Raw genomic sequence first — 13,327 nt, forward strand, 5'->3', positions numbered from 1 at the left:
ATTTCATTATTTCAATGAACTCAGCTCTTTTCCAAGAAATTGTATAAATATCCAAACTTCAGAAACCTCTCCCATTAAAATATAGTCCCAGGGTAGTTGCAACAAGATATATTTTTTTATATTTTTATATATTTAGTATCCCCATTATTCTATTTGCTGGTCCATTAATTCCGATAAATGTGTATTTCATATTAATCGGATTGAACTATGGGAAGAGGAACAAAGTCTATTCAAGTCTCTGCTCAAATGTCCTAATTTGGATGGGAAGTAAATCTTGTCATAAAGCCAAAGATCTTTCAGGAGAATCACTTTGTAGGGGTATTAGCTGACATTTGTAACATCCTTTTCACCTATTCATCATGTTCTTCCACAAGCCCCAGCATGAGCATCACCGGGAAGTGACTTCAGTTGCTGAAAAGCAGGGGGCTTAGCCCTTTAGGAATGGCCCCTATGGTGATGTTTATCTCTTAAAGGTCACGGCGGCTTCTGGAAGAAGAGATGCTATTGTCATTGACTCTATTAATATTTCATCCAAGTCCTGCAAGGCTTTCTCCTATGTCTGAATTCCTCATTGTTTTGGTTTTGGCATTAGGTCAATTCATTTTGGCCCTCAATTTCCTGAAAATTAATTTATGGATTTTTCACGTCAAATCAACACTAAAAGCACTTATTGTGTATACATCTGCTAGGTACGGTGGGAGTTGGAGGAAAAGACACAAAGATATCTAAAACATGAGATGATTTCTACAAATTTAGAGTCTGAACAACCTTGAATAAAGGTTTAGAAATAGTTCTATGCTCAAAGACCTCAACTATCACTAGAGCAGGAGACTGAAGACCTAGCATGCTGATTCCAGCTCTGTCACTCAACACTGCGTATGCCTGGACAACCTATTTTTCTTCTCTTAGCCTAAGTTCTCTCATCTGTGCAATAGAGAATTTTAAATTTAGAACAGGATGCTGTAGCAGGCAGAATCCTAGAATGAACTCATGAGGTTCCTGCCCCCGATGTACACACCTTGTGTAACCCCCTCTTTGTGAGTGTGGGTTGGACCTATGTATATGATGAGATTTTGCTCTCATTACAGAGTTCTATTATGTGGCAAGAGTGAAGAGATTTTTGCAAATGTGAAGTCCCAAATTAGTTGATTCTGAGATAAAATGGAGATTATGTGACTTCATCAGTTAAAAGCTCTTAAAAGAGGAACTGGGCCCCTCCTGAGGAGAGAGATACTCCTTAGTCCTGGAAGGACTAAGCTGCCATGTTATGAGAGGGCCTGTGAGAGAGTCGTGTGATGAGGATCTGTAGCAGTGACCTCTGGGGCTCAGAATGACCCCCAACTGACAGCCTGGAAAAAAAAAAAAACAAGAACCCTCATCCTAAAACTGCAAAGAAATTAATTCTTCCAACAACTACACGAGTTTGAAAGAGGATTCAAGCTCCAGAAAGAAACATGGCCCAGCCAACACCTTGACTGTAGTCTTGTGGGACCTTGAGCAGAGGACCTAGTTAAGTCATGCCCAGATGCCTGACCCATGGAAACAGTGAGATAATGAACATATGTTTTTATAGGCCACAAAATTTGTGCTAATTTGTTATATACAAATAGAAAACTGATATAGATTCTAGACACATTCCATCTTGCCCACTAACTCTAATGATTCATCATATCTGCTTGGAGAATACATTGAAAAGAATTCTAAGTCTGCATCTAAGGTCAGTTACAAAAAGTGTCATAATTGATTAATAATATAGGATTATAAGTCATGCTGCTATAAAGACACATGCACACATATGTTTATTGCGGCATTATTCACAATAGCAAAGACTTGGAATCAACCCAAATGTCCATCAGTGACAGACTGGATTAAGAAAATGTGGCACATACACACCATGGAATACTATGCAGCCATAAAAAAGGATGAGTTCATGTCCTTTGCAGGGACATGGATGCAGCTGGAAACCATCATTTTCAGCAAACTAGAACAGAAAACCAAACACCGCATGTTCTCACTCATAGGTGGGAATTGTACAATGAGATCACTTGAACACAGGAAGGGAAACATCACACACCGGGGCCTATTGTGGGGAGGCAGGAGGGGAGGAAGGATAGCATTAGGAGATATACATAATGTAAATGACAAGTTAATAAGTGCAGCACACCAACACGGCACATGTATACATATGTAACAAACCTGCACGTTGTGCACATGTACCCTAGAACTTAAAGTATAATAAAAAAAAAAAAAGAAAAATAATATCTATCATGGATATTTTTCAGTGAGGACTCCTCTGAATGCAAGCCACAGAAAACATGACACAAACTGACTTAAGCAGGGAGGATTGTTTTGTCCTGCCAAGCCAGCGGCTGGAATTACCCCAAAAGCAGCAGCAGGGAAATTTCCACAAGGGAGTTCCCCAAATTGTCCTGAGATGGGGCTGGTTGGGATTCCAAAAAAAGAAATACTAAATGTCAGGATGATCAGTCCAAAGCAATTATTAGGGGAACTTGCAGAATGCTGCAGCAACCTTTGAGATGGACAGAAAGAAAAAAGAGGTACACTACCTAGGTATGTCTGCAATGAGGATGTCAGGGTATGGAGTTTATACAAGTGTTTAAGAAATTTGGCTCAGGACCAGGGCCAGTGTATTAGTCTTTTTCATGCTGCTGATAAAGACATACCAAACACTGAGTAATTTATAAAGAAAAAGAGGTTTAATGTACTCCCAGTTCCACATGGCTGAGGAGGCCTCACAATCATGGTGGAAGGTGAAAGGCACATCTTACATGGCAGCAGGCAAGAGAATGAGAGCCAAGCAAAATAGGAAACCCCTTATAAAACCACAACGTCTCGTGAGACTTATTCAATCTCATGAGAACAGTATGGGGGAACCACCCCCATGATTCAATTATCTCCCACCAGATCCCTCCCATAGCACACTGGAATTATGGGAGCTACAATTCAAGATGATATTTGGGTGGGGACACAGCCAAACCATACTATTTAGTTTCTTTCAGTGTTTCGGCAACAACCTAGATACCTATGTCAGCACCTGGAAATTTTCAAGGCCCCAGTTTGGGTTTGATCCTGCTGAGAAAAACCTGCAGCTGGATGGGTCTCAGAATGGTCAAGCACTCTGTGATTTTTAAGGAAGGACACAGAAAGAAAGCAGGGGGAACTGGGGGAACCTACAATGGGGAAGGATCTTTAGATCTGGCATTTACTCAGCAAATATTTACTGAACCTCCACTGTGTGCTGAACATCGTTCTAAGCACTGAAGTTACAACAACAATGAAGTCCCTGCCTTCAGAGTTCCCACGTCCATGGCTTAGAGAAATGAAAATTCCAGGGATAGAGTTGATTTCAGGCAATGGTTGAATCCAAGGGTTCAATATACTATTTCTGTGTTATAGCCCCTTTAGACTTCAAGATTGCACCCTTTCTGCTCCACATCCCATGGAAAAACGTTATTTTTTATATCTGCTTCCTCAAGCAATAAAGAAAACTCCCTCTTTACTGATTTTGATTGGATAGACTTGGGTCACACACCCACCCCTAAACCAGTGACTATGTCCTGGAAAAAGGAATGACCTCATCAGTTAAGCTGGCTCAATTCTTCAGCCCCAAAGACAGAAATGAAGTCTGCTCCACCTAATGCACCTGGTTTGCGGCTGCAGAAGAGATGATTCTTGAGTAAGCTATCAGGGTCCTGCCACCAGAAAAACAAAAAATAATCAACACCCACCACAGAAAAGGAGTGAAGAGTGGCTACAAATTCACCACATGTTTGGTCTTTGGGTACAAGATGATCCCTAAAGTCCTTTAAAATTCTAAAATTGAATACCACATATTCTTGTACTTTTAATAAATTTTATTGATTTGTAATGTTAAATGAAATATATGTTCAACGTAATAGAAGAAAAATCTAATGATGCAACACTCTAAAAATCAGAAGGCAGTGTTCCGCAAGAACCTCTAACTACCCTACACCCAACATCATAAAAACCATCCTGAAAACGTGCCTGTCCTTCCTGTGGCTATAATTCTATGTGCCAACTTTTTTTGGCACATAGAGTTTGGCACATATTTAGGGTACACATAGACTTCTGGAAGGAAAAGGAGAATAGACATTCAGCCTCTGGAAAAGAGACTCCAATACCCCAATGGCAAGATCATGGAGGAAGTCACAGAGAGTGAGAGAACATTCCTGGACTACTACACCAAAGCCAAAGAGAGCCCTACCTTTCCAACAAATGCCCATCTGTTTCCTCAATATTTAAGGAATCAGGGTGGCAAGGATCTCAGCTCCAAGGTGCCCTCTCTGGTGATTATATAGTATGATGGAAAGAGCATGGAACATAAAATCAGCTAGACACAGGTGCAAATTTTAGCCACTCTCTAATTTCTCTCTGCCACTATCTAATTTTGGCTCTACTACTATCTAATCCTGTGTAAGATCACAGGAAGTTTACCATATTCCTCAAAGCTCCAGTCTCCTCATCTATAAAAACTGGAATAATGATACCCACCTACTAGTCCATGTGTGACTGAGTGAGGTAACAGCACAGATGGCAATACCTAACAGGCACCTACGAATGAAGAGAATTAATGCAGAATGAGCCTGCATTGTGGACTGGACTGGAAGTCAAGAGTCCTAGTAGGCAAGTCCATTGGTTATTCAAGATCTTCTGTACAGAGCAGTTAAGACCTTGGACTCTGGAGCCAGACTGCCTTGGTTAGAATCCCAACTTCACCATTTCCTGTATTAAGTGGCTGGAATTTTACAAGTTACATGAAATTTAAAGTTACTTGAATATTCCATGTCTTGGTTTCTCTCTCTGTAAGATGACAGTGATAATAATCATTTCTAATTCATAGGGTTGTTGTAAAGATTAAATGAGTTTAGTAAATGTGAAACACTTAGAATCGTGTGTAACACATTTTTTGCACTCAACAAAGATTTGCTATTATCATTATTATGCATGTATTCAATACACATTTATTGAAAATATATGTTCCAAGATCTATGTTAGATGCTAGAATTGCATAAATGTATATATGTCAGTATCTTCCATGGAAGAGCTCAACACAAACGCATAAATAGATTTTTTTGTTGTTGCAAAATGAGATCACAATTACAACAGAAGAATGAACAAATGCTACGGGAGCCCAGAAGAGGGAGCCTAACATTGGAAGAATGAGGGAAGACTTCACAGAGAGGAACATTTAAACTGCACCTTATGCTGATAAGCCATTTTAACAAGAAGGGCAAAGGGAATTGGGCCTGAGAGTAAAGCAATAGAAAAATTAAAAACAGCTATATATTAGAAGCATTCTGCTGAGTGAAAAAAAAGTAATAGATTTATAACACTACACAATTTCTGTAACATACAGCCTTGCACACAAAATGACAAGCTACATTTTACAAAAACACCTATAAAAACACATGGAATCACAGCGGAGAATCATGTTTTAAAAGCACAACTAAAATGTAAAGCGAGAGATCATGTACCATGATCTGAAAGAAAGGGAGAGCAGAAAGCAGGAGGGAGGGAGGGAACACAGAGACCAAACACAGAATATGTGAGAATTTGCCAGCAATGCATTGTATCTGAAATTCTGAAAGGGTCAGATCCCTGCTGGAAGAATGAGGCATCATGTTATTTCATCTAAATTCTCAAAAGTAATGTCAGAGGCAGTGTATATATGCATGCACACATACATACACACAAATACACATATTACATATGAATGGGGCAAAAACCTACTTGAGCTACCAGCAAGGAGTGAGTCAGGAAAGGGTAACTTGCCTACCTGACCCTGTTATGAATTAGAAATAGGCACCTCTTCTCCCGAACAGACACAGCTTGTGATAGGGCACACAGCTCAGCCAGCAGACTGCAAGTTGGATTTTAGCACCACTCACATGCTCAGCAAGGGACCTTTGTGCAGAACACAGTGGCACAACCCTAAGAGATGGCCCTGCAGTGGTTATTCTCTTTCATCAGCCTCCAGAGAAAAACTGAACAGGCTTAAACAACACACAAGATCAGGAGGCAAAGGCACAGGAGGTGCAGATGGTGAGAGCATCTTTTATGGGCAAAACCAAGAGCCCTTAGCCTCAAAGCAGAAATATTGTCAAGCTCAGCTTCCCACATCAGAGCATCCCCTGGGCTTGGGAAAGATCATCACTTGCAAAAGAACGTAACATCCCATCATCTTTAAATTAAATGTCTACAGTGCTACTCTGGGAATGTCCAGGTCAGCACACGACTCTTTAAACTCAAATTCTTTACCCTCTGGCCAAGGCAACTTGACCCAAACACTGCCTCTCTTGTTATAAGATTTTCATAGAGATGTTATACCATGTGTTCTCAATGTTGAGGAATGACTGGACATTAGCATGCAGCAAAGGAAAAAGAGGGTGATGAAGAAAGGAATACGAAGAGATTAACAACAACAAGCAACTTGAAATGCTAAAGAACAAATCTTAATCGAAATGGCTTATGGACATGAAAGGAAGAATTAAAACTTCTTAAAAAGAAACTTTACATCTGACAATCATGTTACAGCGTACAAGGCTGATGCTTTTACAACCATGAAATCATGGGATCTTCATAACAATCCTGTAAAATCGGTATTGAAATCATAAAACGTGCCGGAGGAGGAGGAAAGGAAGGGGTATCACAGGGCAAGGGGTGGGAAGGTTCAAGTCTCAAGGTAGGGAGGCCACGGCCAGCTTCACCCAAAGAGAAAGTATTTTTAACTCCACAGATACCCAACAGGCAATATAAGATGGATATTAAGGTCATAGAATCTAGAGACAATTGGAACTGAAGTCTAAACAACTGGCAGGAACTTAGACAAGTCCATTAATTATTCTAAGTTTGCTTCCTCATCTGCAGAATGGAATAATAATAGCCTCATCATAGTGTTACTGTGAAATGTAAATGTTTATAACATGCTTACTAAAATGCCCGTTTTATAGTAAGTGCTCAATAAATAGAAGCTATTATTCATTCATGTATTCAGTAAATATTACTGAGTGCTTATTTTGAGCCAGTCACTGGTCCAAGCTCAGGAATACAATGTTCAGCAAAAAACAGATATCGTATTTGTTCTCATGAAGCATATACTTTAGTGGGGTACAGTGGCAATAATGATATAATTGCTAAAGTAAATATTATTTGTGAATTCATTTCTAAGAACTACAAAATTACACAGTGCCAAATGATTGAAAAACTGACCTAGTTTAGAGAGATTTAGTGCAGGAAGGATCAAGAAACAATAACCTGTGAAAGCAAAATCTGAGTTGTGATCTGAAAGATGAATAGAGGCTAAGAAATAAAAAGCACTCTAAGGAGAAGGACTGCTATATTTAAATGCACTGTGACAGGAGGGGGCACGACACAGTCTAGGAGCTGGACAATGAGTGTGGCTGAAGTATCAAGATAGCAAGGACGAGTAGCTCAAGATGAAGACAGGATAAAGAGGAGTGAATAGGCAGGGGCAGCCCCTTGTGGGCCATAATGGGAATCGATGAGAAGCTGCCAAATGATTCTCAGTCTATTGGAACTGACTAATCAGGAATGTGAGGAAGAGAGGGATAGCATGTTCACATGAAGTTTAAAATATGGTTCCTGCCATTTGTGTGGAGAATGGATGAGAAGTAAAAGATAGAATACATACTGAGAGAATTGTTTTGCCATTGTTCCAGTGGTCCAGGCTAGAGACAATGATGGCTTGATATGGCAATAGAAGAAATGACACAAAGTAAAGGAATCTGAGATCTGTTTAGTAAGTAGAGTTGACAGGATTTTAGGATGGATTGGGTATGAAAGTTAAGAAAGAGGGGAGAATCAAGACTGTCTCACAGGTTTCTGGAAATACCAGTCACGTGAAGATGTCTCAATTTAGGGGAAAGATAATACATGAATTCATTTGTGGCTAAGTTGAGGCTAAGATGCCTTTTGAGATGTCCAAGTAGAATGTTCATGCAGACATGTGTCTAGAGCTCAAAGAGAGAGCTAAGTTATGGATATGTATTTAAGAGTCTTTGGCATAGAGATAGCATGAGTTAGATCAAATAGGGTAAGAATATAGAATAAACTTCTTAAAAAGAAAGGTTTAGGGACCTAGGACAAAGGCTTAAGGAATTTCAACATAATGATTAAGCAGTGAAGGATACACCAGCAAAGAAAGAGAGAAAAGGAATGTTCTAAGATAGGAATAAAACACACAAAAAAAGAAGAATAACAAAAGCCAAGGGAATAGAAAGTTTGGAGTCAACATTATTAAATGCTGCTGAGAATTATGTAAATTGAGTGTTATAAATCACAGGTCTATTTGCTATTCAACAGCTCAGAATTGCACACTTTTCATCAAGATGGAAAAATTTTAAGGCTTAAAATTTTAAATCATTTGCCTAAGTTTATGCAGCCAGGAAGTGGTGGGTGGGGTTTCAAACCCAAACCTAGTACCAAAGCCTTTTCTATGGAGGCTCCTTGGGCCTCTCTACTATCTTTTTTAGTGGTTAGAAAGCACTTCCTCACAATGGCACTGTGACCTACAAACTGGAGGACCCTGACACTGAAAATTTGGCAGCAATATCTTTCTTCTCTCTTCTCAGTAGCCGCACACCTCAACAGAATAAAACCTTCTGTCTTTAGATCAGTAATTGGTGGAGGGAATGCCAAAGGAGACATGATAAAAGGGACAAGGGTGTTGTGGCATATGCCAGGACTTAACTCACTTGTACCCGTAATTTCATCTTGAGCCTAGACTGGCAGAAGGTGCACCTGTGAAGTTGGTAGAACATCTGATTGCAGCCCCTTTGCAGAAGGGCTGCAGAGAATGCTAGAGAGAGATGTTTAAAAAGTAAGAAGGAGCCTGTTCCAAAGAACTCAACTAAGAAAAAAGTCTTATCCATTAGGATGAAGTCACATTTCTAAGTTTAGCATAGTAGTTATTACTCAAATCCATTCCCACCCCAATCTTCTAGGTGACAAGAAGAGACAAGACTGGATAGCAAGTTTGAAAAAAACATTTTATCATTTTTTTCCTCCTTTTCACACGCACAGCTTCTCTCTCAATTCCTGCCTTAGAACCAGTAAGAACATCTTATTACCCCTGTTTATGTCCATCACCCCATGAAGCCCAGGACTCCCAGCTCATCTCCATTCACGAATTCACTAGCTCTGGTGTCTGTGTGGCTCCATCCCATTTTATAAACTCTTCTTCCATCTTTCCGCCTCTCCTGAAATCATTTCACTACAACTCTGGAGCTTAAGGTCTCTCAGTACATTTCCCTGTGTCCTCAAGCTCTTCCAGTAACATTTCCTTCACCTTCTTGCACTAGCTGAAAACCCTGGCTCTTCCTCGAGGACACTATAGCCCTCTCAAGTGGTTCTATGTTCTCTTTCACTCCTCCTTCCATGGGACCTGGACATGGGGTAGAGACCTCCCTTACTACTTTAATAATGCTGTAAGACCATCCTTCCTCCTTCCTCACCAACAAAAAAATCAAAGCTTTGAATATCACATCATGAAACTCTGTCTCCTACTACCCCTGTTTGTTTCATTCCCTTACCCATGCCTCCAAAGTCAAGTTCCCACCCCCATTTCTCAAAGATGCTCTTAGATTAGTGCCATTATTTTTTTGCCACACAACTCCTGTCCTGTCATAGGCCTCATAGGTCCATCCCAGGGTGAGTACCGACCTGTTGTCAGCCTGGATGCTCCCGTAGAAGGTGTTTGGAGACCCCTGTTGGGAGTTCTCATTCCATCAGGAAGGACAGGATCAGGGACCTGCTTAAAGAGGCCATCTGGCTGCTTTTTGGTAGAGCAGGTGTGCTGCACTGAGGGCAGCGTTTCTTTGTCCAGACTGCCTGGACTTTCCGGAGCCAGCAGTCTGGGAAGGCTGAGTCAACAGAACCACAGAGACATCAGCTGCCCCACCCCCTTGGGTCTCCATACCAGGGAGAGATCAGAGTGTTGTCCTTGTAACCCCAGCTGGTGTTGCTGAAATTCCCACAGGGAGGCCCCACCCAGTAAGGAGGAATGGATTGGGGTCCCACTTAAGAAAGCAGTTTGGTCACAATCTGGCACAGCAATGACCTCTATATAGATAATTCCAATGGTCAGTGCTCAGTCCTGATCTTACTTCAGTCTTCATTATCATGTAACACAGATGGTGACTCTTTTCCTCTAAACACTGGCATTGTTTGGCCTCCAGGACTCCATATTCACTTTGTTTTCCTCTGACCTCTCTGGCTGCTCTTTCTAATCTTGCTTTGCTGGTTCCTGCATATGACCCTGACCTCTAAATGAAGGAGAGTCCTGAGAGTTAGTCCTTCGACCTCTATTTTATCCATCTACATTGCCGGCTTTAATATCATTTAGATGTCCATGACTTCCAAATTTATATAATTTATATACCTAGCCTTGACCTCTTCCGCTTTCTTCCCTTTAGTCTAGATTTTTTTTTTCTAATTGAGACAGAGTTTCACTCATTGCCCAGGCTTGAGTGCAATGGCACCATCTCGGCTCACCACAACCGCCGCCCCATGGGTTCAAGTGATGTTTCTCCTGCCTTAGCCTCCTGAGTAGCAGTGATTACAGGCATGTGCCACCATACCTGGCTAATTTTATATTTTAAATGGAAATGGGGTTTCTCCATGTTGGTCAGGTTGGTCTCAAACTCCCAACCTCAGGTGATCTGCCCGCCTTGGCCTCCCAAAGTGCTGGGATTACAGGCATGAGCCACTGTGCCCAGCTAGTCTAAATCTTTATACCCAACAGCCTACTCTACATCTCTACTTGAATATCTAACAGACATCTCAAACAACACATCTACTAAAAATCTCCTAATATCCCCCCTAAAACATGCTCCTCCCACAGCATTTTCCATCTCATTTAATGGTGAATTCATCCTTCTAGTTGTTCAGGTCAAACACACTAGAGTCATCCTTACATCCTGGTTTTCACTACATCTAATCTGTCAGCAAATTCTTTCAGATACATCCTCTTCTTTTGCCTGTATCTTCAAGATATAAATACAATTCTATTGCTTTTCACCATTTCCATTGTTATGTCCCTTGTCTGAGCCAAACTACCATCACTTCTCCACTGTATTATTGAAACAGCCTCCTAACTGGTCTCCCTGCTTCTGTATTTGTCCTCCTACAAGCTATTCCCCACACAAAAGTCAAAGGATCATGTTAAAACAAAAGTAAGGTCTTGTCTCCCACTACTTAAAACTCTCCAATGAGTCCTAGGCCAAGGTCCTCACCTTATGCTCCAGGACACTGCACAGCAAGACCATCACTTCTCTGATCCAGCATTTTCCCTCTCCCTCACTCTTCCAGCAATGTTGACTTTATTCAAATGTTGACTTCTCAAGGAGGCTTTTCCCAGACGTTCTATCTAAAATTCACCCTCCTGCACATACTTTCCTATTCCCTTTCCTCAGATGAAAATTGTTATCATTTGCTGTATATTTTAGTTGTATCAAACATGGAGCTTCATGAAGACAGGAATTTTTTCTGTTTCCTTTATCACCATCTCTCTGGAGCATAGAACAGTGTCTAGTACACAATAAGAGCTTAATACATGCATTAAGTGAATAGATGAATGAGGAAATTGAGTCTCCAGGAGATTTAGTAATTTCCCCCAATTGCAAATTTGGTAGCTAGTAAGTGTCAGAGCCAGAACTCAACCCACTTTTTAGTGCCCCCATGCTTCCAAGATGGCAACTTGGAAAACTCTTCATCCTTGTTTGGAGAGCCTTCTCAAGGTTCCCATTCTTCCTGACTTCTTGTAAAATATTCATAATCCTACATGAAACAAGATATCCCAGTGCCACTGCTGTGACTTCCCCCTCATCTTTAATTTAGCCAATCTAAACAAACAGGACAAAAAAATGTGCTGCTGATCTATTAATAGAGAAGCAAATAAACAGCTCCCTAAATTTCAAGTTACAATTAGCAATTCCATAGAGCAAAGGGATTTTAGATAAATTAAGATAGCTCATTTTGGGCTCTGCTGCAAGTATTAAGGCCACTAAGAAGACCATGCCTTATTTAAGCTCACAGGGCCATTGGGAAATAAAGGCTCATTCATGAACACTGAACTTAATATAACCCTCCTCTTCAAGGCACAATTAACTAGAAGTTCAGTGTTCTGATTGGCCTGCAAGTTGTGTATTCATATGAATAGAACTTACACATTTGCTCAGCACTAAACTGTGTGCAAGTTACTCTCTTCTGTTGAGAGATGGATGTGAAGCTAAAAATAACATCATTTTTTTGCGCAAATAGTATTGTTGGGTTTGAATTAAGGATCTTAGAGACAATATATCATTTCATTCTTACAGTAGCTCTGCAAAATGGTATAATTTCCACATTATGACTAAGAATGCTAGGTTAGTTATCTTCTCAAAGCCCTAGAACTAACAAATCTCACAGTGAAAATTTCAATCCAAATCCCTCTGACTTCAAATCTCAACCAATGTGTCAGACTGCCTTCATTTAAGATGATGATTCAGACTTATCTCTTGCCTCCAGGAATTCAGATTCTCACCAGAAAAAATGGAATAACACCTAATTCTGGCTTTAAAAAAATACTGAAATCATAGATGCTAATTAGGAAAAAATCCATTCTGAAAGGAGTTAGCTAATAATCTTCTATGTATGAGGTATTTGAATCATGTTTGAATTATAGGTAAGGTTTAAGAGGTTGATATGGACCAAAAGGAATTCCAGGTGGAAGAGAGTTTACTTCACAAAAGACAAAATCTTGAATGAACTAAAGCAGCAACCTTCATAAGTATAAGACTCTGAAACTACAGTAACATCCTCACTCTCCAGAAGAGATCAATAACTGTACCCCAAAAGGGAAACTCAACTACTAAACTCTCACATGTGTTATCTGCTTGGAATTGTGAAAGGCATTTTAGGCAAAGTGCCCAACCCTGAGTCTCCACTTGTCCTGAAGTCCTCCAATCTTCTTATCTTCATACAGAACTTCTGCCTGGCTGATAATCAATGAGTTAACAACCTGCTTTTAAAAGCTAAAAGCCCCAGGAAAATTACAACCTATAAATCACAACTCACTTTGTATTGATCTATTCACTTGGCTTCTTCCTAACCCAGCTGAGAGCAAGCATCTGATGCACAAGAGTATTGATGTGGAGGGAGGAGGGGGGAAGAAAGAGGAAGAAGTAATTCTAGAACCTGGGGTAGACCCTAAGGGGCAGGTCTGAGTGGAGTCCTGAGTGCTCAGACACAGGAAAGAATGAGGCAAAAGGTAAAAGAAGGAAACAAT

The 13,327-nt window shown here is 40.4% G+C and overlaps 1 protein-coding gene across 3 annotated transcripts in view; it reads right to left on the reverse strand.

Moving 5' to 3' along the window:
- The window catches only part of LOC108514874 (olfactory receptor 4C11), a 416,510-nt gene extending 406,546 nt beyond the window's left edge, over positions 1-9,964 (reverse strand). For all 3 annotated transcript variants that reach the window (XM_017851397.1, XM_017851394.1, XM_017851395.1), the window contains exon 1: positions 9,724-9,964. The gene's annotated coding sequence lies outside the window, so the exon portion shown is untranslated. The remainder of the gene's footprint in view (positions 1-9,723) is intronic.
- Positions 9,965-13,327: the final 3,363 nt, after the last annotated feature.

The sequence above is a fragment of the Rhinopithecus bieti genome, unplaced genomic scaffold (assembly GCF_001698545.2).
Source record: "Rhinopithecus bieti isolate Rb0 unplaced genomic scaffold, ASM169854v2 scaffold_33444, whole genome shotgun sequence".
NCBI classification, from domain to species: Eukaryota; Metazoa; Chordata; class Mammalia; order Primates; family Cercopithecidae; genus Rhinopithecus; species Rhinopithecus bieti.